General features: G+C 34.8%; 1 protein-coding gene across 5 annotated transcripts in view; it reads right to left on the bottom strand.

Annotated features, from left to right (window-relative positions):
- The window catches only part of LOC115760482 (obscurin), a 236,881-nt gene that overhangs the window by 156,325 nt on the left and 59,296 nt on the right, over positions 1 to 21,260 (bottom strand). The window contains exon 1 of one of the 5 annotated variants that reach the window (XM_030701821.1): positions 6,018 to 6,061. The exons of 3 other annotated variants lie outside the window; for them this stretch is intronic. The gene's annotated coding sequence lies outside the window, so the exon portion shown is untranslated. Of the gene's footprint in view, positions 1 to 6,017; positions 6,062 to 21,260 lie in introns of those variants that run through there. One more of the 5 variants, XM_030701820.1, reaches the window with a different exon arrangement.

Consider the following 21,260-nt stretch of genomic DNA (forward strand, 5'->3'; position numbering starts at 1 on the left):
GGTAAGCGAGCCATATGCTTTGTGTGATAAAACAGTAACATGAAACTGCTTTGGTTTACTCTAAGTGCCCTCTGATTGATTATTCCATTATAGATAATTCTACATAAATAAACTATAAAACCAAATTCTCAGTTCCTAATATAAACGATGTACTTGACAAATAGAAAGAGCCAATTATTTCTCTATATTAGATTTAGCTAGGGTCTAGCATCAAACAGAAATAGCTTCACAAAACATTGATTTTCCTTCCTGCCTTTTTAGGATTATTGGGATATTACAGAAAGTACAATAGGGGAAAAAATCACATAATTATAGAAAAAAAACATAAATATTACTTTGTAATGAACTACTCCAACGAGTCGGTAATTGGTTAATCAGGAGATACCGCACACTCTAATGCACAAGAATTAAACGAACACTTAAACATGTTTCAGAATCCGGTAAATGACCATAATTCCAACTGATATTTTCAGTGGGCACTGTGTCAAATATTTCAAGAGCAATGCCCAAACATGATAAATCGTAACAATAAGGAACCTCAGTTTAACGAAGAGAACATTATTAAAATATTAAAAGGTAACTAAAACCAAATAAAGCTTGTGCAAATAAAGCTTCGCAACGAGGTTCACAATACCAATATGGTATAGTACCAACGCTGTGAGAGCAAAACAAAATTGCATCCAATTATTTTGATTACCTCTAAAAATTGTCTGCGACCAAGGAACGGAATACTTTTCTAACGTTTACAAAGATTTTTGAAAGCAGTATAAAATACAGCTTCATATAACCTCATTTCAACAATTTGCCTGTAAAAAGACTACACTCAAGCTTGAAAGAAATTTACAGAATTAATATACAAATACAAGAATAAGAAGCCCCATATGGGTGAAAAGACAGAAAAGAGGTACTATCTAAATACTATAATATCTGAAAATATGGACGCTCAAGATAGCAATACAATATACAACGAGATTGAAAGATTAAAGTACAAAACTATAAGTATACTAATAATATACAACTAAAAGAAGATTTCAATAATGAAGTAATGATAAATTTCACAGAGATTTCCAAACAGATTAATGAAGGATAGCAATTAACAAACGAAATATGTTAACAATAGCATAATACAAACCAACACATCATGTCACAAGATACGAAAGGTAAATATTTGCGATGCCTCAGATATTCTGAAACTAAGAAGAAGTAATTGTAATACAAAGAATAAAGTTAGGATATGCTATTCACGCCGACGATTAAATACCCTTGTAGATATATCTCTTTTGCGAGTACGTGAGAATTTTTGAGTTGACACCTTTCTCATTAATTTTCAACCCACCTAAAATAAAATCTATTCCGATTGTGGCTAAAAAATTTCGATCAAGGAATCCAAGTACTGTACTGTGAAGATCAATGACGGCTCTACAATCATGAAGGATGAAAGAAAAGCGATAAGTATACCGCAAATAAAAGTAGTTATGATAGACACAACTGAAAAGGAAATCAATATACATAAGCTCCAACCACAGAATGTTAACCACCAATAAATACTCAGGCAAATGAAAGAAGACTCAAAGTCTCAAGGGACCTCCACTGAAATGCAACAAATACGTCAAGTACGGTATCAGCTAACAGGATTAAATTTGTTGCGACATGTATACTTAGGATGTTGCGCCCCAGATTATTTACTCTATATATGAATATACATTTTAAGAGCGTCAGCGCTGGGTAATAGAGTAAGCAGATTACATGGAGGCCAGTATCGGGCTAAAGAATTATTCAAATTGTAAATAACCAAACTTAAGGATTAACAAGGAAGTATCAAGTATATACAGGTTACGAAGGAAATCAATAAAAAGACGCTCCCTTTCCTTCGGTTAGAACTTGTAAATCACGGAATAACGTATTAAAGACATTTTTGGGAAGCTTTTATCACTCCGAAAAGACACCTGTCTTATTGCTCGGCTCAAAGCCTGACAAATCTCCTTCAGACCGATCTCGAAATTCGAAAGATACATTTACTTAAAGCGCTGCAAATATCTGCATTAATTAAGCTTAAGAAAGGAAAAATCTACAATGACGGAGGATTATTGTTTTTATCGCTCCAGTGTGTTGATTACCATTTGGTCAGTTAAAACAAATAAGCCGTTTTATTTAAAAACAGAATGTGTTCGGTTGATTATATTTAATTATGCGTAAGCCAACTACATAGCACACAAAAACCGAACACACTTTGCTGCGCTGTTAACCCTGCTATCTTCGCATTGAAGTTTGCTGTCCTATCTCCATGAAATTATCAGACCTAAACTAATGTAAGTATGTATATACCAAAGCCCAAGCTATTCATAAAACGAGAAAACCGTATCTAAGAAGCACAGGGAAAAGAGTTAATGCCGAGTTTGGTCAAGATATCTTGATAAACAAAAAAGGTTTTTAATCAAAAACCTAGTTTTCGACTGATCGTTCCTATGGCAGATATATGATATAGTAGTCCGATCTTAATAGGATTTTGCATATATATGAAGAGCATAGTATAACTAATAAATGCCGAGTTTGGTCGAGATATCTTTATAAACAAAATGTTTTTTCATACAAAAACTTAATGTTCGACCGATCGTTCCTATGGCAGCTATATGATATAGTGATCCGATCTTAATAGGATTTTGCATATATATAAGGAGTTTAGTAAAACTAATAAATGCCGAGTTTGGTCAAGATATCTTGATAAACAAAATGTTTTTTTCTTACAAAAACGTAATTTTCGACCGATCGTTCCTATTATCCAAACTTCTAACTCTAGGTTTAACAAATTAGAACTGTCCTCATCACTTACAGATCCTAACTGCACTTTAAATCCTATCATCACAAAAAGTTCGCTACTCAGCGACCTTAACATAATAAAGTCAGAATCTATCTTAAAATTTTCCTAAGATTTCTTTCTATGATGTCATGTGGAGTTTAGTTTTCTTATGGCTTAATAGTGCCTCAGCTTCTCAGTCAATTTTCTGAACTGTATTTTGGAAAAGCTCAAAAGGTTTTTACATCTTACACACTTGACAGTGCCGTTACTGCAGAGCAGCCAATGATATTATTGCATATATAGCCTGTGAAAGCGAGTCATGCAAATATAGAGGAGTGGGGCGCTTGAGGCATACTATGGAGCTGTGAACAGACACCGTGTCTGCACGTAAAGAGTTTGGAGTTTAGAATACCATACCACCAATCATCCTTCTGGCACGGTAAGCAGCCATCCTAGCAGACATCGCTTTTGATGCGCACGGCAAATCTCCAGCGATAGTCGCCGGCGACTCTAATGGCCTACAGAATGGAGCAGTAGCAGAATGTTACCAAAAGGAATCTTCCTGCTAGACACGCTCGTTTTGCTTAATGTCTGTCTGCTGAATGCTGGCACAAAAAACAGCCTAAGATGCAGGCCTGCTTCCGTACGCTATCGGAAGACGCGTCCTTAGTAGTGCAGGAATGATCCCATTCGGCTTGCTGTCGGCGGAAAGAATAAGGATTTAACGCCTAATCTCGTACATGAAGCATGTAGTCTTCTACCTAGCTCAAATTTTGACCGGCATGGTTGATTTAAGGCGTACCTGCACAGATTCAATCATGAGGACGACCCCTTCTACGAGCACTGTATCTCTTGAGACGCGAGTGGAAAAAGCGGCGGCGGGCAGAAACGACTTGCCTCCGCACAACCTCTCGGCCCAAATAATAGCCACCGAAAATGGATGGACAGCCAACTTCCCCACTCTTAGTTTTAAAGCGCTAATGTATAAAAGCTAAAGAATATAGTAAGTTGTTGGTATTTTGTTGTCCTCCTCTCCTCTCCTTTTAGCGACTACCTACATGAATAATATGCATAAATATGGTTTTATGTATCTATATATATGCATAATACATACACATACATGTGTATATACATAAATACAATAGTGAAAAACTAGGGAATACCCTGAAACTTCTTCTGTCAACATAAAATGCATCTCACGGTACGATCCCGTTTGCCTTAGAAGTAATAAAAATAAATAAAAAAAAAAAATATTTTCCCAACTTGACTCGAACCCGTTTCCGACTGAGATAATTGCCACCATTTCTACTCGACAGTTATTCCGACAATTAATTTACAATGAAAAAAATTTCAAAATCAACACATAAACCCAGCACACAATACAATACAAGTGCATTACCAGTGCTTTTAATAGAATTTAAAAATAACTGTGTGTGTGTGTGTGTGTGTGTGTGTGTGTGTGTACATGTTTACAGAAATTATTTAAATTTGCTCTAGGGTCCGTACACAGGTGGTTATATATAACATACATCATAACCACTAGTTTTCTTTAATAAACTCTGTGTTTCTTAACCGATCTTGATGAAAATCAAATAGGCGACAGCAATAAAATTGTGGCCTTAATAAGGGGGTAGTTTCAATTGATTTATAGCTATGGGCGGAGTCGGGGGAGTCGGGGAAATCTAATGATTCTGCAGTTTTCACCCATGAGTTGATAAGAATTCGAAAGCCGAAAAATCAACTTTTGTTCCTTTAACCCGCATTTTCCATCCAAGATAGGTGGATTTTGGAAAAAAACAACAGATTATTTTTCACTAAAATCATTTAAAATAAAAAGGTGCGAAATTGTTCCCAAACTTCGGGTTGAGTTTCCAAAATCGCTGAAAACGTATTCATTTAGATTATATGACTTTAAAATAAGTTTTAGATCACTCGGGCAAACCTTGAGACTGCACACTTACACTTTCTGAGCCGCATTTTCCATTGAGGACTTAGCGTGAAATGTGAATCAGGTCTCATTTGAATTTTCATAATGATCTTTGGCAATGATTTTGAAGCCGATCGGATAGTAAACACACCACAGTTGCGGTTAGAATTTCCAAAATCGCTTAAACACGTACTCATTTAATTTTTCTGACGAGCTTTGAAAACAAGTTTAATGCTTCCCTCAAAAAATCTTTTAACCGCACATGGAGGAAAGTCTGAAATGTAATTTCTGAAATATCTTTGCGATTAAGCTTTCCTTCAAAATATATTAGAACCCAAAACTTCCCCCACCAAATCTTTAACCCACATTTGCTAAGAAGAATGAGAAAAGAACGAATATTAGAAAAAATGCAGGACACGCCTGGAATGAATTTGAGCAAAGAATAGAATAAAAAAAAGTTGCATACACTGTTTTGGCGAGCTGATAAACGTGACAAACAAAACTATACACCTTGTCACTGTCACACGAGTCCCAATTAGACTGCAAACCAGTTCATATTGCAATGGAAAACGTTATCATTAGCCAACTGTTGGGCCAGATTGGTAGTAATCTGTATTTGGCAAGCATTTTTGGGGCAGACGACTAACATTCATTTTTAATCATTTTATATCTTATATATATGTGTATATATAGGTACAATCTTTATCAATCAAGCAAGGAGGATAACGTAAGAACAAAAAATGGTAATTATTAAGAGCAACAAAACTAACAAGCAATATATACGAAAGTGTGTTTTTTGTTGTTTCTACGTCAGTGATTCTATATTTAAATTAACTTTTTTATTTTTGTTCATAGCTCATAGCATCTGTGCATCATTATTTTTATAAACCGTACATATATAAATATACAACATATAAACAAGCGTGTAGTCAAAATTTAAAAAGTTTTTGATGAATATACATAGATATGTATGTATATTGTTCATAAAGTTAATAGCTTTGACAGCTAAATTCATCAATATATGTAATATCCGCCCTAATATCCCAAGTGTTCACATGTATATACACCGACATACACGCATATCTATATAAAGATATGTATGTACTATATATTCAAAATTATATTAATAAACAGGCTCTAATTGATTTAATTTCAATGTTACATAACTAGACAAAAAAAAATTGTGCAAACATATATTTGTTGAAAACTCTTATCTTTATATGCAACTACATTTTGTATGCATCAACTAAATTTTTGAAAATTAGTTTTTGTTTCAACTCTTAAAATAAGTACCAAAGGAAAGTAATATCCACGTGTACAGAACGCGAAACGACGGCAAACACAACTCGAAAGACACTGAAGATTGCAAAAGCTTTAATATAGAGAAATGTCTGATTTTAAAAATAAACTTATACATTCAACATATGTATACATACGTATGTATTAGAAATATTCTCAAAAGCATTGAACATGTGTATGTTTGGCGAATAGAAACCAGATAGATATTTATTTACATATTGCAAATAATGCACCGTATGTAGTTTATAAATGTTAGCAAGTACACTCTATATGGATATATTCATACATGTACGTACGTTAAGTACATTCATACAATAGAGAATTCAATTACAAATAAAAATGTAAATTAATTAGAGCGATGTGCTCCCTTCAATCCAATATTAAAAACTACTTAAAGCGAATGAGATTAATAAGCATGAAACCTCGGTCTGAGGCCGATTGCGTCTGTTATATGGTATATTGCAATATGGTATCCGAAGGCGCAAGATATTCTTGTAAAAATTTTTGAGAAAATATTTAGACCATCTAGGCAGACCAAACAATGTTCATCAACAATATTTTATCAATGATTCATTCATTAGTCTTTGGAATGTTGCTATAGCATTTTTTTATACCAAATGATAAACAAGACTATTCTCATCAATATTTGACATTGGTTATCAGACTGACACATTTACTTTGTTTAAATCAAGATACCCGCTAACTATGCGAAATTGTTTTTTAAAAATAACTTTTTATGCACGCTAAACAGTTGTTGGCTGGGGCTGGAAAATTGAATTTCAAAATTGAGGTCTACAAAAGCATACATACATCGAGTCGACTGAAAAGGTAAACAAATGACAGCCTGGACAAGGCGACGCAAGTTGCAAATTGCTAATTGAAATTTGCGGTAAAACAAGAGAATAGCTTAAGCACATAAAGTGTCCAGCATATATAGTATGTAATTTACCGGAAAGCCAACCAGCAGTTTTACCTCCACTGGACTTGTTATATGTTTATATTATTAAATCACATATATAATGTGCATTTACACAAGCTTAGGTATAAAAGAAAAAAAAGATATATACTCTAAGCTTGAGTTAAATTAAATGAATGACAAGTTTAGGAACTAAAGACAGTTATAGAAAGCAGCTATGTTGTTAACAGGAAGAAAGGATTATTCAATTTTTAAGGTAAAAGAATGAAAAAAATATAGATAACTGAATGCATATAAAATATATTTTGGCTTAATATGTCCAAATTACATTTATTTTAATACAAAATTTCTTTACCGAACATCTCTGATTGCGTTGATAGTTCACAATATAATAAACACATTTCAATTGCTCTGACAAGAAAAATTGCTTGTATGCACATAAAAGGAATTAAAATTGCATTAAAAAATTACAAATTTTTTATTTTCAAACCGTATTAAATCAAACCCGTGTAAAGAAAGACCGTGTTAAAACAGAATTAAGTGTACTTCGAAGAATCATGTTTATAAAGCTTTGAAGTTTGAAAGTGAGCGGCTGCGCAAAATACCCGTCTCCATTGATATGATTGAAATGCAAATAGAATTGCATGTTATTCCAAATAAACATTTTAGGTTTGAGACAATTTGGAAGTAACTATTTTTGAACATATTGACATGTAAGTCCCTAAAAACGAAATGTCAATTTATCGACCAAAACTTAAAAATTGATAAGAATTCATTCATTCGCAGAATCCTTCTTCCAATTTAATGGTATTTGTAAATAAGTTACACAGAGTTGAGAAGTTATGCATTTTCTCTCATCTAAGACAGGAGGAGTATGTAAGTATGTAAGGTCAGAAATATGAAATTCGTTAGCACCCGTAAAATGAATATAATAATAAGTAGCGAAGTTCTAGAAGTGGATAATAAGGTAGAAGAATGTTTAACCAAAAACATTACGCTATGTTGGATAATGTTTTTGGTTAAACATTGGTTGCAAAGAAAAATAGGCAGAAACGATTATGTTGTGGTACTAGGAAACTGAAAGAGAGATTTGTTCTTAATAATTTTCCAATGGCATACAAATTAAACGATCAGTGGCTACTAATTGGTAAAAAATATGTTTTTAAGTGGGAGGCTGAAAGCTTTATTATTTGAATCCAAGATTAGAACTAAAGTACAATTGTGAACTTATGCTGCAAGTCAGCTATGGGTACGATAAAGCTTATTCTCTTAAAGCTCAAAAGCTCGCGGTGATCGTATGCTGCGAATCAGCTGTGTTTATGCTCAAGCTTCTTTCCTTAAAGTTTAAAAGCTCGCGGGGGTGGCTTGCGTAAGCTAGACGCTTTGAGTCATGTTTACGTTAGCAATTGCGTCCTAGAGACTGGGTCTTTAGTTTACGTTATAAATTGCGCATGAGAATATGAATCTTTATGTTAAGTGGTTGCGCTGTTATGTTTATGTTAGAGCCGGAAACCTGGATATTTATGTTAGCAGAGCTCCAGCTGTGCGTTAAGTGGACGTAGTGATTGAAACGGGTCTAATAAGTCTGAAAGGGCTAAGTAATTGGGATAGCGACTTATACTGAAATGTTGTTACTGATTGCAATAAGAATTGCCTTGCGGGCTGGGTGATAACTCCTCCCGTTCTTAAAAAGAATCGTCCCCGATTCTTAGTGATTTCTTTTTAAAGATTCAATTTGTTCGTTTAATTGGCTTAATATGTCAAGCTCTGTTTCTGTAGTTTGAGTGTTATGGTACTTTTGATTACTTGACGATTTCAATTTCAGTATTTTGAGAGGAATTAAGATTTATTAAAGGGCAGCGTTTAAGAAGCTTTACCATAATAAAAATAAAAATTAGTATAAATAATAAATAGGTTATTTTTGAATGATTACTTTCTAATTTTATAACAATTTTTGATAGTATATTTGTATTTTCTTATTGAAGTTCAGTATTATAAGTAACTTGATATTCACTAAGTAGTTTGTGAATTTATTGTGTTTTACATAATTAATTAATTATAAGGGTATATTGTATTTGTGCAAAATCCAAATGTATGTAACAGGCAGAAGGAAGCATCTCCGACCCCATAAAGTATATATATTCTTGATCAGCATCAATAGCCGAGTCGATCTAGCCATGTCCGTCTGTCTGTCCGTCCGTCCGTATGTATGAGCCAAAGGATTTCAGAACCTATAAGAGCTAGAGACTTGATTTTAGATGTAGATGCTCCTAGTTCCCGCGCAGATCGAGTTTGTTTCCGATAATCGATAACTTACTCCGTTTCCAAGCAATCGATAAAATCGATATCGACATCCTGTTTTTTTTAGCAAATTGGGTAAATAATAAGAGCAAGAGCCACCAAACATGATATGTTGCTCCTAGAATATTATAGATATTTCAAGTATCTTTCATTTCATACCTATCGCCACCTCCCCGCTACCACTTCAGAGCTATAAATCAAGTTAATAACCCAACTTTTATTGCCAACCAATTTAAACCACAATTTAAATGCAATTGACTTTTTCAGAATACACAAATATTCTATGGTATATAAAGATATACTGTAGAAAATTTCATAAAGATCGGTTAAGAAAAACCAAAGTTATATGCAACTGCGCAATTGAATGGGGCAGCAGCTTTAAGAATTTCTGTATACATGTACACACACACATTCATGCGCGTCTGCTTCGCATTCTAATAGCATGGTTATTGCATTTTTTTTTGAAATGTTATTTTTGTTCCTTTTTTATGATAAGTACTTAATTGTTGGTGTGGCTGCTGAGTAGAGGCATAGCAAGTGGTGCGGTCTGTCGCGAGTTCGAGCCCTGCCAAGGGAACTTTTTTTATTAATTTGGTGTTATTTGGTGTTGGAATAAGAGGGTTTAGGGTATACCCTAGTCGGGAGCTCCCGACTAGAACCTCTTACTTATTTCTTTTACATTGGTGTAGGTAACATTGTTTATGGTTACTATGGTTTTAAATGTAACAAGGTAAATGCCTGTAAGCCAGGTTTCGTTAACACAGTTTCTGCCTGATACTAAAATAGCGCCGTCTGTTATAAATTCTATTGTTTTATTTTTTTCTGATAATTTTATACAACTTGTAAATTTTTTATTAAGGAGATTTACAAAACAGTTTGGTTCAAAATTAATGTGGGCAAAACTATTATAAATTTATCTTTTAAAGTTATCAATGAGGTAAAACGTGTTATTACATTTGACAATTTTATCGTTAACGAACAATTTTCCATCTGTTTGGGATATGGCTTTAGCGTGGTATAACACAATTGTAATTAATTGTAGGGTATTTTATAAAAAACTATGATTAAACCTTGGTATGAAACGATCGAAAAAGAGGAAATGTCTAAAAGATCGATTAGAGTGATATTTAGTGTTTCGTGATTAAATATATTTATCATGTCTTGTTTATTTAAGATTTTTAGATTCAATATTCTGGCTTTGGAAAATGTGATAGTATCCAGCAGATTTTGTAGGTCAAGTGATAACAACTAAAGTCGATATTTTTTCATAAATAATTCCTGATTAAATTTAATATCTCTTAAAAGATTTGTGATTTTAGTGACTTCTTTGAAAATTGCAAAATTGATTTGATTTTGCTTATTATTGTTTTGAAGAAGTTTATTGATTTTAGTTTGGATAGTTATCATGTCATCATGGTCTGGTGTTCCTGTGATCCATTTAAAAATTGTGCCTAGTTCATTGATACTACGTTTGGCAATTTTGTGAGGTGTAAGTTCAGAAAGGAGTGTTTTGATTAAATTCAATTCCAAGGTTACTTCCCAATCAATTGTATTGTTTTTGTTTTTAAAAAAATTGAATTCATTTTCAAAAATATCGTTATAAAAACTTAGATTAGTAACATGAAAAACTTCTCCGTATGCTTCGTATAAAAAAAGATTATCTGTATCCTCAAGTAGGACATAGTCATCATTTGAGTAATTAATAATGCCTGCACCGCAAAACGGCAGGATAACAGATAATGAATGAACTCTTTCTACCTGACCGTTGCCTAAACTGTGTCTGGGGTCTGCATGATAAATCGCTATACCTGAACGAGACATTGACGATTTGAATTGTGTCCAGGAAAACGTAGGTTCGTTGTCTATCATTATGGATTTAGCGAAAGGAAAAGTTTGGATAAGTTCTAACACTTTGTTTGCCATATCTGATTTGACATTGATTTCCTTAATCACTAAAAATTTAGAATTTGCGTCTAGGCATGTCAAGAATGTTAATTTTTGAGCATAAAAAATGTCAATATGTAATTGTTCACCTTCTCTCTCCGGAATAGGGGCTTTAGAAATAGGAATTTGCTTAGGGTTTCTGTTATATTTATTTTTATTACAAATTTCGCAGTAGCGTATGTGTTGCTTAAGGGTTTTATATAGTATTGGCCAATAATAGTATTTGAGAATTTGCTTAAGATTTTCGTCCAAACCTCTATGAGCACGAGCATGTGTTTCTTCTATTATAATTTCTTGGTCATTTTTGTTTTCGATGTCTAGGACAAACTTTTTAGTAAATAAAAATTTGTGTTTTTTAATGAAATTTGGATTTCCTATAAGTCTTCGAGACTACAATGAACTCCTGTAGTCAGGCTTGGTTGAAGAAATTCTTTAAGTATGATTATTAAATTGTGTATTGTGTCGTATTCTATAATATGTCTTGTTTTGTTGAAAACTTCATATTTTTCATGAATTGTTATGTTGTTTTTAGAAAGAAGTAATTGTTGTTTAAATTGGTTCAATGGCTTGTGTGTTTCTTCAGTTACCCTTTTATAACTACTGTCGGCTGAATGGATGGTTTAATTATCGGACGACGGTTCTTCTTCGGACACGAGATTACTTTCATTGGAAATATGATTGATCATTACCCTTGATAACGCGTCAGCGACGACATTGGTAGATCCTGGTTTGTAAAATATTTTAGGGGAAAATTCTTCTATGAAAGCATGCCATCTTTTCATTTTTGAGTTAGGGTTTCGTGCAGAAACTTCAAAAGAAAGTGGTTGATGGTCTGTTTGGATTTCTAAGTTTGTAACACCATACAAGTAGTTCCTTAGGTTTTTTAATGCCCATACAATGGCGTATAGTTCCCTTTCATTTGTGGCGTAATTTCTTTCTGTTTTATTTAAGGTTTTTGAAACAAAGGTTTGTTTTCCTGTGAAAGGACGGCGCCTATGGCGATTTCGGAAACGTCTGTGGTGAGGACGAACTTTTTTGTATAATCTGGCTGAGTTAGTTCGATGTTTGCAATCAAGTGTGATTTTAAGTTTTCAAACGCTGAGATTGCTTCTTCGTCTAGAGATATTTTTGTTTTTTTGGACATATGTTTTGAAACCATACCGTTATGTCCCTGTAACAATTTAGTGAGTGGTTTTGCTATAGTCGCGTAGTTTTTTACAATCTTCCTTAAGCCAAGAAAACCTCGTAATTCCCTTAAATTATAAGGAGGAGGGTATTTCATTATTGATTCTATTTTTTTTTTCGGATCAGTTTTAATGATATTGTATGATACTATGTATCCTAAAAATACTATTTCTTTTCTAAAGAATTTTGATTTTTTCAAGGATATTGTCATGTTTGCTTTGAATATAATTTTAATGATTTCTTGTAAATCATCAAAATGTTGTTCCGGGGTATTTGAAAAAACTATTATGTCGTCCATATAAATGTGACAAGTTTTTCCGATTTTTTCACGTAATATGTTGTCCATTGCTCTTTGAAAGATGCTTGGCGCATTCGCAAGCCTAAATGGCAAACGAAGAAATTCATATTTTCCATTGTTAATGGAAAAAGCTGTTTTTTCGATGTCTTCTTCTTTCATTAGAATCTGAAGAAATCCCGATTCTAAGTCAATTGTGGAAAACATTTTGTTTTTGTTGGATAGAATGACTGAAGGATCAGGCATTGGATACCTATCAGGGATTGTATCGTTATTCAGTTTCTTAAAATCTATTACCAATCGATTCTTAGGCGTTCCATCTTCAATAAAACCTTTTTTCCCTACTACCCATACCGAGGCAATATAAGGACTTCTGCTGGTCTTCCTCGAGGTTATTGATACGCATGAGTTTGTTAGGTTGCTGAACCGAAGGGGGAGCGTATTCGCGTTTCTTTGGCTGAGCCGAATTTCGATTTTGGGGATACGGATAAGGTGTATTCTCTAGTTGTATGGATTTGTCTACATCCATGGACTCCGGTGGAGGTTGAGGAGTCTTGTTGCCTTGCGCAAAAATTTGATTTTGTGGAACTTGATTGAACCTTAAGTGATTGTCATATCTTTTGTTAGGTTGTTTTGGGGATTCAGCTTTCGTTTGCTGATTGTTATGCTGGGTTTAGATTGTTACGATGATGGGTATTTGCGAAATGGTGGTAAGCGAAGTTAGCCCTTTGGTAATTCGCTTCCAGTTCCTGAGCTTTTGCCAAAGCATCAGGCAAATTTTCAGGTTTAAGGGAGAACAAAACTTCTGATAAAAGACCGTTAAGACCTGTGATGAAAATTCTTAAAGCGTTGTCTCTGTTTTTCTTATTCATTTCCGTAATGATGTGGGCTTTGTCACCATACGTCATAATAGTTTTGTTTATCAAAAGGGTAAGTTTTTTATTAACTAAATTGTAGTATTCGAGAACGGATAAGTTACCCTGTCGTAAAATACTTAACTCCTCTTCTATTATATAGATTGGTCGTCTATCACTGTAGGCGAAATCCAACCTTGCAAGTATAGCTTCAAAATTAAGAACGGTACCGTGATTAGTCAAGGTGTCATTAGCTTTACCTGTTATTTTATTTCTTAATATTGTTAAAGCACCTACGTACTTTCTACTTTCTTCTTTATACATTCGCATGGCACAGCAAGCGGCTTCGCGCCAACTAACATATGCATTATAGCTGCCTGAGAATTCTGGTATGGACTTGATAACATCAAAAGATTCATCGCAACAAATAAGGTCATTTATTTCAGTAATCTTATATTCTTGTTCATTATTAGATGAGAGAGTGATTTGTAACTTCAATTCTGCCATTTGCTCTTGAAGCGCTCTGGTCTGAGTTGCAATCAACTGAGCTACCAAATCAGCTGTCAAGTTATTATTGTTAGTCATTTTTAAAATTTGAAAATCTTTTATTAAACTTTCTATATGGTTATCCAGTTTATAACACTTATTATTCTAACAAATGCTTACACAAATTTAAATTCTAATTACTTAAGTAAAAAAATTTCAATTCCTTAAAGTAAATGATGTCTTTCTTTATGGGTAATTATACATATGTCGTTCAAGTCTTCCTTCCTTCCCTCCTTCTGGGTTTTAGGGTCTTCTTTTTATGGGGGTCTCAGGTTGACGTGATATTTTTTATTTGATTAAAAGTTTTTGATTGGTGAAAAAATTTTTGTTGGCGAAAATATTTGTTTCGCTTCTTTGATCGATTAATTTGTTGGAATGTTTTCATTTAACTTGAATGGGAAAATTTGATTTTTAAGTCTTGTGAACAATCAATATTTCCAGCTCAGGGTATTTTCACTACTCTTCAAGTTTTCAGAAACAGGGTATTTCCGTTCGTCGGAAATTTTTAATGTTTCTTTTAAAGGCACTCGATATTTTCGTTCTTAGAAAATTTTTAATGCTTTTTTGAGACAATCTTGGACTGGTAAACCGGCACTTTTGCTCACTCATGAATCACTAAGGATTTTGTTTCTTTTAATTATCCTTTTTTGTGTTTATAATCGCGAGCCCCACGTGGGCGCCAATTAACCGATCAGTGGCTACTAATTGGAAAAAATATGTTTATAAATGGGAGGCTGAAGGTTTCGGATTTATTTGAATCCAAGATTAGAACTAAAATACAATTGTGAACTTATGCTGCAAGTCAGCTATGGGTACGATAAAGCTTATTCTCTTAAAGCTCAAAAGCTCGCGGTGATCGTATGCTGCGAATCAGCTGTGTTTATGCTAAAGCTTCTTTCCTTAAAGTTTAAAAGCTCGCGGGGGTGGCTTGCGTAAGCTAGACGCTTTGAGTCATGTTTACGTTAGCAATTGCGTTCTAGAGACTGGGTCTTTAGTTTACGTTATAAATTGCGCATGAGAATATGAATCTTTATGTTAAGTGGTTGCGCTGTTATGTTTATATTAGAGCCGGAAACCTGGATATTTATGTTAGCAGAGCTCCAGCTGTGCGTTAAGTGGACGTAGTGATTGAAACGGGTCTAATAAGTCTGAAAGGGCTAAGTAATTGGGATAGCGACTTATACTGAAATGTTGTTACTGATTGCAATAAGAATTGCCTTGCGGGCTGGGTGATAACTTACATGGACACAGTATTAGAATATTAGATAATGGCTGTTTTGTTTGACATAGTTAAGAGTTATGATGCAGTTATATACATGGACGATGTTAACATTTCTAATTAGGAGTTTTGACAATGGCTCCAAAAAAGGTGCATAAATTGGACCAAGTGTCGGCTCTTGCAGACAAATGTACAGTTTCAGTGGTATATAATTGAAAACAACTCTAATATGATAAGTGAAAAGCTAAATTACTCATACCAAGAGACAAAGAACTAACTAAGCGAGTTCTAAGAGTCATGTTATATTTTCGGAACTTTATTAAAGGCAATGCTGTTATTACTAAACCATTATGCGAGAGTTTTGTATATAGTTTATTTAATCCAGTCCAGCTCATGAGCTATAAAACCAAACTTTGCGAAGAAAAGAATGCAGCTTACAATCACGAAGTTCTTGAAATTATCGAATCTAAATAGTAATATAAAAAGCTAATTAGCTTGTAAAGGACAATTATGTAGTAAAACATTGATCAGAGTTAAAGAGGGTCACATCGACCGACATTATTAATTAATTAAGAGAAGCGCAAATATCGGAGTATTTTATTGGAGCGATTGCATTTTATTCGCAAATAGACCACGTAGGGCCAGTCAATTAATTTTAAGCTGTATAATTATATTTTTTGGTAGTGGATGCATTTTCCAAATATATTTGGCTATATTTTACCCGAAGCACAATAATAGAGGAAGTTAATAATCGTCTGGAAGTGCAGGCTACGAATTTTGGCAATCTGATAGCCAAACAATAATTTAACTAGAGGTGCCCCATTCACGTCCAATTTATTTTGTTAATAGTTTTAAAAACGGAAAATTCAGACTTAATGATTTCAACTGGAGCTACGAGTGGCTATTTATACCCTGAACCCATTAAAAATGGGTATAAGGGTATATTGTATTTGTGCAAAATCCAAATGTATGTAACAGGCAGAAGGAAGCATCTCCGACCCCATAAAGTATATATATTTTTCTTGATCAGCACCAATAGCCATGTCGATCAGCCATGTCCGTCTGTTTGTCCGTCCGTCCGTCCGTCCGTCCGTCCGTTTGTATGTATGAACGCAAGGATCTCAGAACCTATAAGAGCTAGAGTCACCAAACTTGACATATAGCTTCTGAAATAGAATATATACATATATGCATTTGATGTTGGAAGAAGAGGGTTCAGGGTATCCCCTAGTCGGGAGCTCCCGACTAGAACTTCTTACTTGTTTTATCTAAATTTAGTGAAGGAGATGCAGATGCTTGGTAAAAATCAGTAAATGATATATAGTGTAGCCGCGAAATACTAAAGTCTTACCTTTCATGATATTAAACGGAAGGTACATGCGTACATTTAGCGAGATGAGCATAAGAGAATTAGTTTAGTGGTTAGTAATTACAGAATTCATCGAGGAGCGTGAACAAATACAAGACAATAAGAAGGTTTTTCACTCTGAAAGCGGACACAATACGTGACAAGTTCAGAACAGAAGAGAAAGGATCTCGGAGCATACTAAATTTTGAAGGTAATATATATATATATAATCAGAATGGTACACGGCTTATAAAACCATAGCTATACAAATCCGAGATCATTTTATCCGTTAAGCCAGCAAAATGTGGGGCTTGTAAGTCAACGTGAAACAAGCAACGGTTCTGATCGTGATGAATGTAGTTTGCTTTTAGTCGCACAATGTTAACGAAGTAGAGTCAGTCACATTAACAATATTACAAAAAGTTAATTTTTAAACATTTGAGTTGCTACAAAACTCGAGAGTCGTACAAAAGTCCAAGTAGTTTTTGTCGGCTCTCTGTATTTAAGATTGACTGACTTTAATAGGCGTTTTGTTTGCTGCTTCTCAACATTGTCGCAGTAAAGGCGCCACTCTTTGCAACTTGTAGTTTGGATTTAGAATTGAAACAAAGCGGTTGCATTTTTTATTAAACTGGAAGGATTCCGTCAGCGCAGGAAATAATTAAAACTTAAAAAGAAGGAAGCCATCACTCATACTATCCACTAGGATTCCAACTGTTAACTGGCGCAGTCGGACTACGAATATTATGTAAGTTAAAAAAACATGTGTAAACGAAACAAGGAAGTCCTATAGTGGAACAAGTGTGTATACAACAAATATCTTTTGCAACAGAACAAATGAGAGAAAATAATAATCATATATTAGCCAAATAACAACAATATAAAGATCAATATATATATATTGTGAAAAAGTTGAACGGTTGCAATAGGACTTGTATTTCAGGTCGACTTTCAAAAAGCACACGCAATATTTTACACAAAAAGTAAGAGGCTCTAGTCGGGAGTTCCCGACTAGATGATTTCCTAAACCGTATCAACCAACACCAAAAAATATTTTACGAAAAAAATTAAGTCCCTCAATAGAGCTTGAACTCGTAACATCCCGCATTACCTGCAACCGCCGCTGCTCAACAGCCACACCAACAATTGAGTCAGAATGAGAAAAAAACGGATTAAAATAGCAGCACATGAAATAATACAATTACAATCGCAATGCTGTTGATATACTTAGTTCAAAAAGGTCGCGTGTGAATGTGTGGGTGTACATGTATACGGAAATTCTTTCAATTTCCGCTAGCTCCGCTAGCTTAAATTGCTTCTGTGTTTCTTAACCGATCTTGATCAAATTTAGCGGCACATGCAGATATTCAGAAATTCGCATTCGTATATTCTTAAAATACTTGCTTTAAAGTTGCGGCTTATTTTAATTTATAGCTATGTGATAATAGCGGGAGAGGTAATAGCCATAAATTAAAAAATACTAGATAGGTATATGTACTATTCAATAAGCTTCTTATAACATTTGGTGTCCTTAGCTCTTACGATGTTTCTTCAAAAAACAGAGTTTCAATATCAATTTTTATCTGTTGCTTGCAAACAGGGAAAGCTATCGATTATCGGATAAAAACTCGTACTGCGTGGACACTAGGAGCAAATACGTTCCAAAGTTTAATTTCTGTAACTCTTATAGGTTCTGAGATCTTTGCGTATATTTATACGGACAGTCAGACAGACGGACATACTAGATCGAGATTGGCAACTGAAGTTGATCAAGAATATACAGACTTTATGAGGTCTGAGATGCGTCCTTCTGCCCGTTACATAAATTTGCACTAACACATTATACCCCTTTAGCCCTTTTAAATGAGTTCTGTGTATAAAAAGAAGAAAATAAAATAAAATAAAAACACATATACAATGCGGTAGGATCATAGAACTTGAAACTGTTGTAATTGGATTTGTATTTCAAAAGTCTTACAACTTCCCTACAATGAGTTTGAAAACAGCTGCAATGGGATATGTTTTTCTGGGCGAATTACACATCCAAAAGCAGCAACTGACATCAATCCTCCAGACAACGTGGCACAACAAGTTTGAATAAGTTGCAGACGTGGGTGTATTTCAGTGCGACTTGTAGACAAAATACTGCAACACACAACCAAAACCCATCGAACATTCCCGCTTAAATGACACAACAAGTTTGAACAGGTAACAGCTGATGCCAGATTTCATTGCGACTTGTAGACTAAAGGCAGAAATATAGTGCCACTTATTGATAAAAACAAAATCGTCATTGTAAATCGTTCCAACCTAGCTCAGCTAGTAAACAACAGTGGACTTATGGCAATTATTTACACCACACATATACAAAATAAAATGCATAATACAACTGGCACACTTCTAATAAAGCTTCACTCTAGAGATAAAACACATTACACAATTCGCACCAAGAAAACACGTTCAACCACAGCGAAGAGCTCGATCGTTCTTATTCATCGTATACATAAGCAGCAAATAGATGGATAACTATGAATATGTAACCCAATCAAACACCAAATGTACACTCTCCATATACATATAGTATTAAGACTAGAGCTTAAAACACAGTAAAGAAAGGTAGGAAACATAAAAAAAAACAAACAAGTGAACAGGCAAAAGTCAGGAAAGTTAAGAAAAATATCCCGAATTCAAGAAGTAAACAGTGGGTTAGTTCTAGCATCTCGGACGATAGAGAAACCGGACACTTGTTAGAACGGACGATACTATATCAAAGATTTTATATCAAGTTCGCCTCCTCCTAACCAAGGAGCGGCTATCTCAACCCTAAAGATACCAGACGCAATTCGATTTGTGCCTCCCTATGACAGTAATTCAAAGACATTGAGCGAATCTATCGTATTTATCTACTTATCAGAGGAACCGATCAGACCCCCTCCGGCCGATGCTATAAAGAACAATAAGAAATAAGATTGCAAATAAAGCAACCAAAGCTATCATAGAAGCAAGAGGTAGTCTCATTTCGACAACATATGAGCCGATCTGAATGGCAAATGTTGTTTTATATAATTATCAACAACGCAAATTTAAAGCTTCAACCAGCCAAATCACAGTTCTAAGAAAAACAAGTAAGAGGTTCTAATAAAGAGCTCCCGACTAGGAAATACCCTGAACCCTCGTATTCCAACACCAAATACAGTTCGCGCTACGCGCTCGTTCGAATTAATAAAGATAAATAAAAACAAAAAGGTTCCTTGGCAGGGTTCGATCTCGCAACTGACCGCATTACTTGCTGCCGACTCTAAAAAAAAAAAAAAACGGTTTCCCCGGTAGAGCTCGAACTCGCGACAGACCGCACCACCTAGCACTGCCTCTACCCAAAAAAAAACAAAAAACGCAAACTGCTGCTAACACGTGCGCAATTAAAACATGTAACTTTTGCTTCTTAACCGATCTTAATGAAATTTTCAACAGTATAGCTTATTGTACCATAGAATATTTGTATATTCTCAAAAAGTCAACTGCATGAAAATTGTGGGTTTGGTTGTGGTTTTTGGTCATTAGCTTGATTTATAGCTAGGGAGGTGGCGATAGGTATAAAATAAAAGTAGTTGAGTATCCGAAGTTGATTTGGACATCCAGCTAATTCGAGCGGCGAAATAAGATGACCCATTCCTTGTCTGTCGGAACTGGGTAGTAGAATGCATGCTACGACAGTTAACGAAAGCTGTAATTTTGGTACCACGGTCAGCCAGGAGCCCGCCGAATTTGTTCCGTCCTGACTTTTTGGTTGCGGCCCTTCGGGGAGTATCGTGGTGGCTGTGGTTTATACCCAAATCGCGGGAAGAGCTTTTCTCGACGTGGAGTTGCGTTTCAACCAAAAACATTGCATTTTTGAGGTTTTAGAGCGGCCTCACCTCCCACCAATGAGGGAATGTATTGCTTCCGCCCAGCATTCATTCCATTGTTACCGAAGGGACACTGTGCCCGCAGGGTCCTGGAGGGGCGATAGTCCGACGCATTGTTTCGGCTCGTTGTATTTTCGAATACCGTAAGATTAAGCCAACAATGCAGGCTCTCACGTAAAACTCAGTGACTTTTCTGTTATTTCTAACTTTTATTTAAGCTACTATAGATTCTTAGCATGTATTGAAATAACTTTTAACACGACTTTTGAAATTACCCAAGTGGTGTTAGAAGTGGTCACTGACTAGCAACATTCATTCAGCAGTGCAATAAGCGGGTCAAAATGCAGATGAGGCAGCAAGTTCTACAAAAGTACCACCATTTGCAAGCTACAAGGGCGGAGAAGAAAGACTACTTTTATCAATTCAAATGGGCCCTGCAACGGAGTAAAATTCCTATGGGTGACCACTACCATTATGCAAGGATGCGTATGGGAGCTGAACATATTAACAATGCTGAACATATTAATTCAGCAAGATTGAGAAAGTGATAATTACTCACGTTTTAAATTCCGCCAACTACGCCAGGAACCAGAGAGGTCACTAGACGCGTTTGTTTAACGTTTGAAAGATGCTGCATCATTTTGCAAGTACGACTCGTTTCTGGACATAGTTCTTACAGAACTAATGATTTGCGGTATGCAAAATCGCAGCACTTGCGATGAGG

The sequence above is a fragment of the Drosophila novamexicana genome, unplaced genomic scaffold (genome assembly GCF_003285875.2).
Source record: "Drosophila novamexicana strain 15010-1031.04,08,12 unplaced genomic scaffold, DnovRS2.1 tig00000458-arrow-arrow-pilon, whole genome shotgun sequence".
Lineage (NCBI taxonomy): Eukaryota > Metazoa > Arthropoda > Insecta > Diptera > Drosophilidae > Drosophila > Drosophila novamexicana.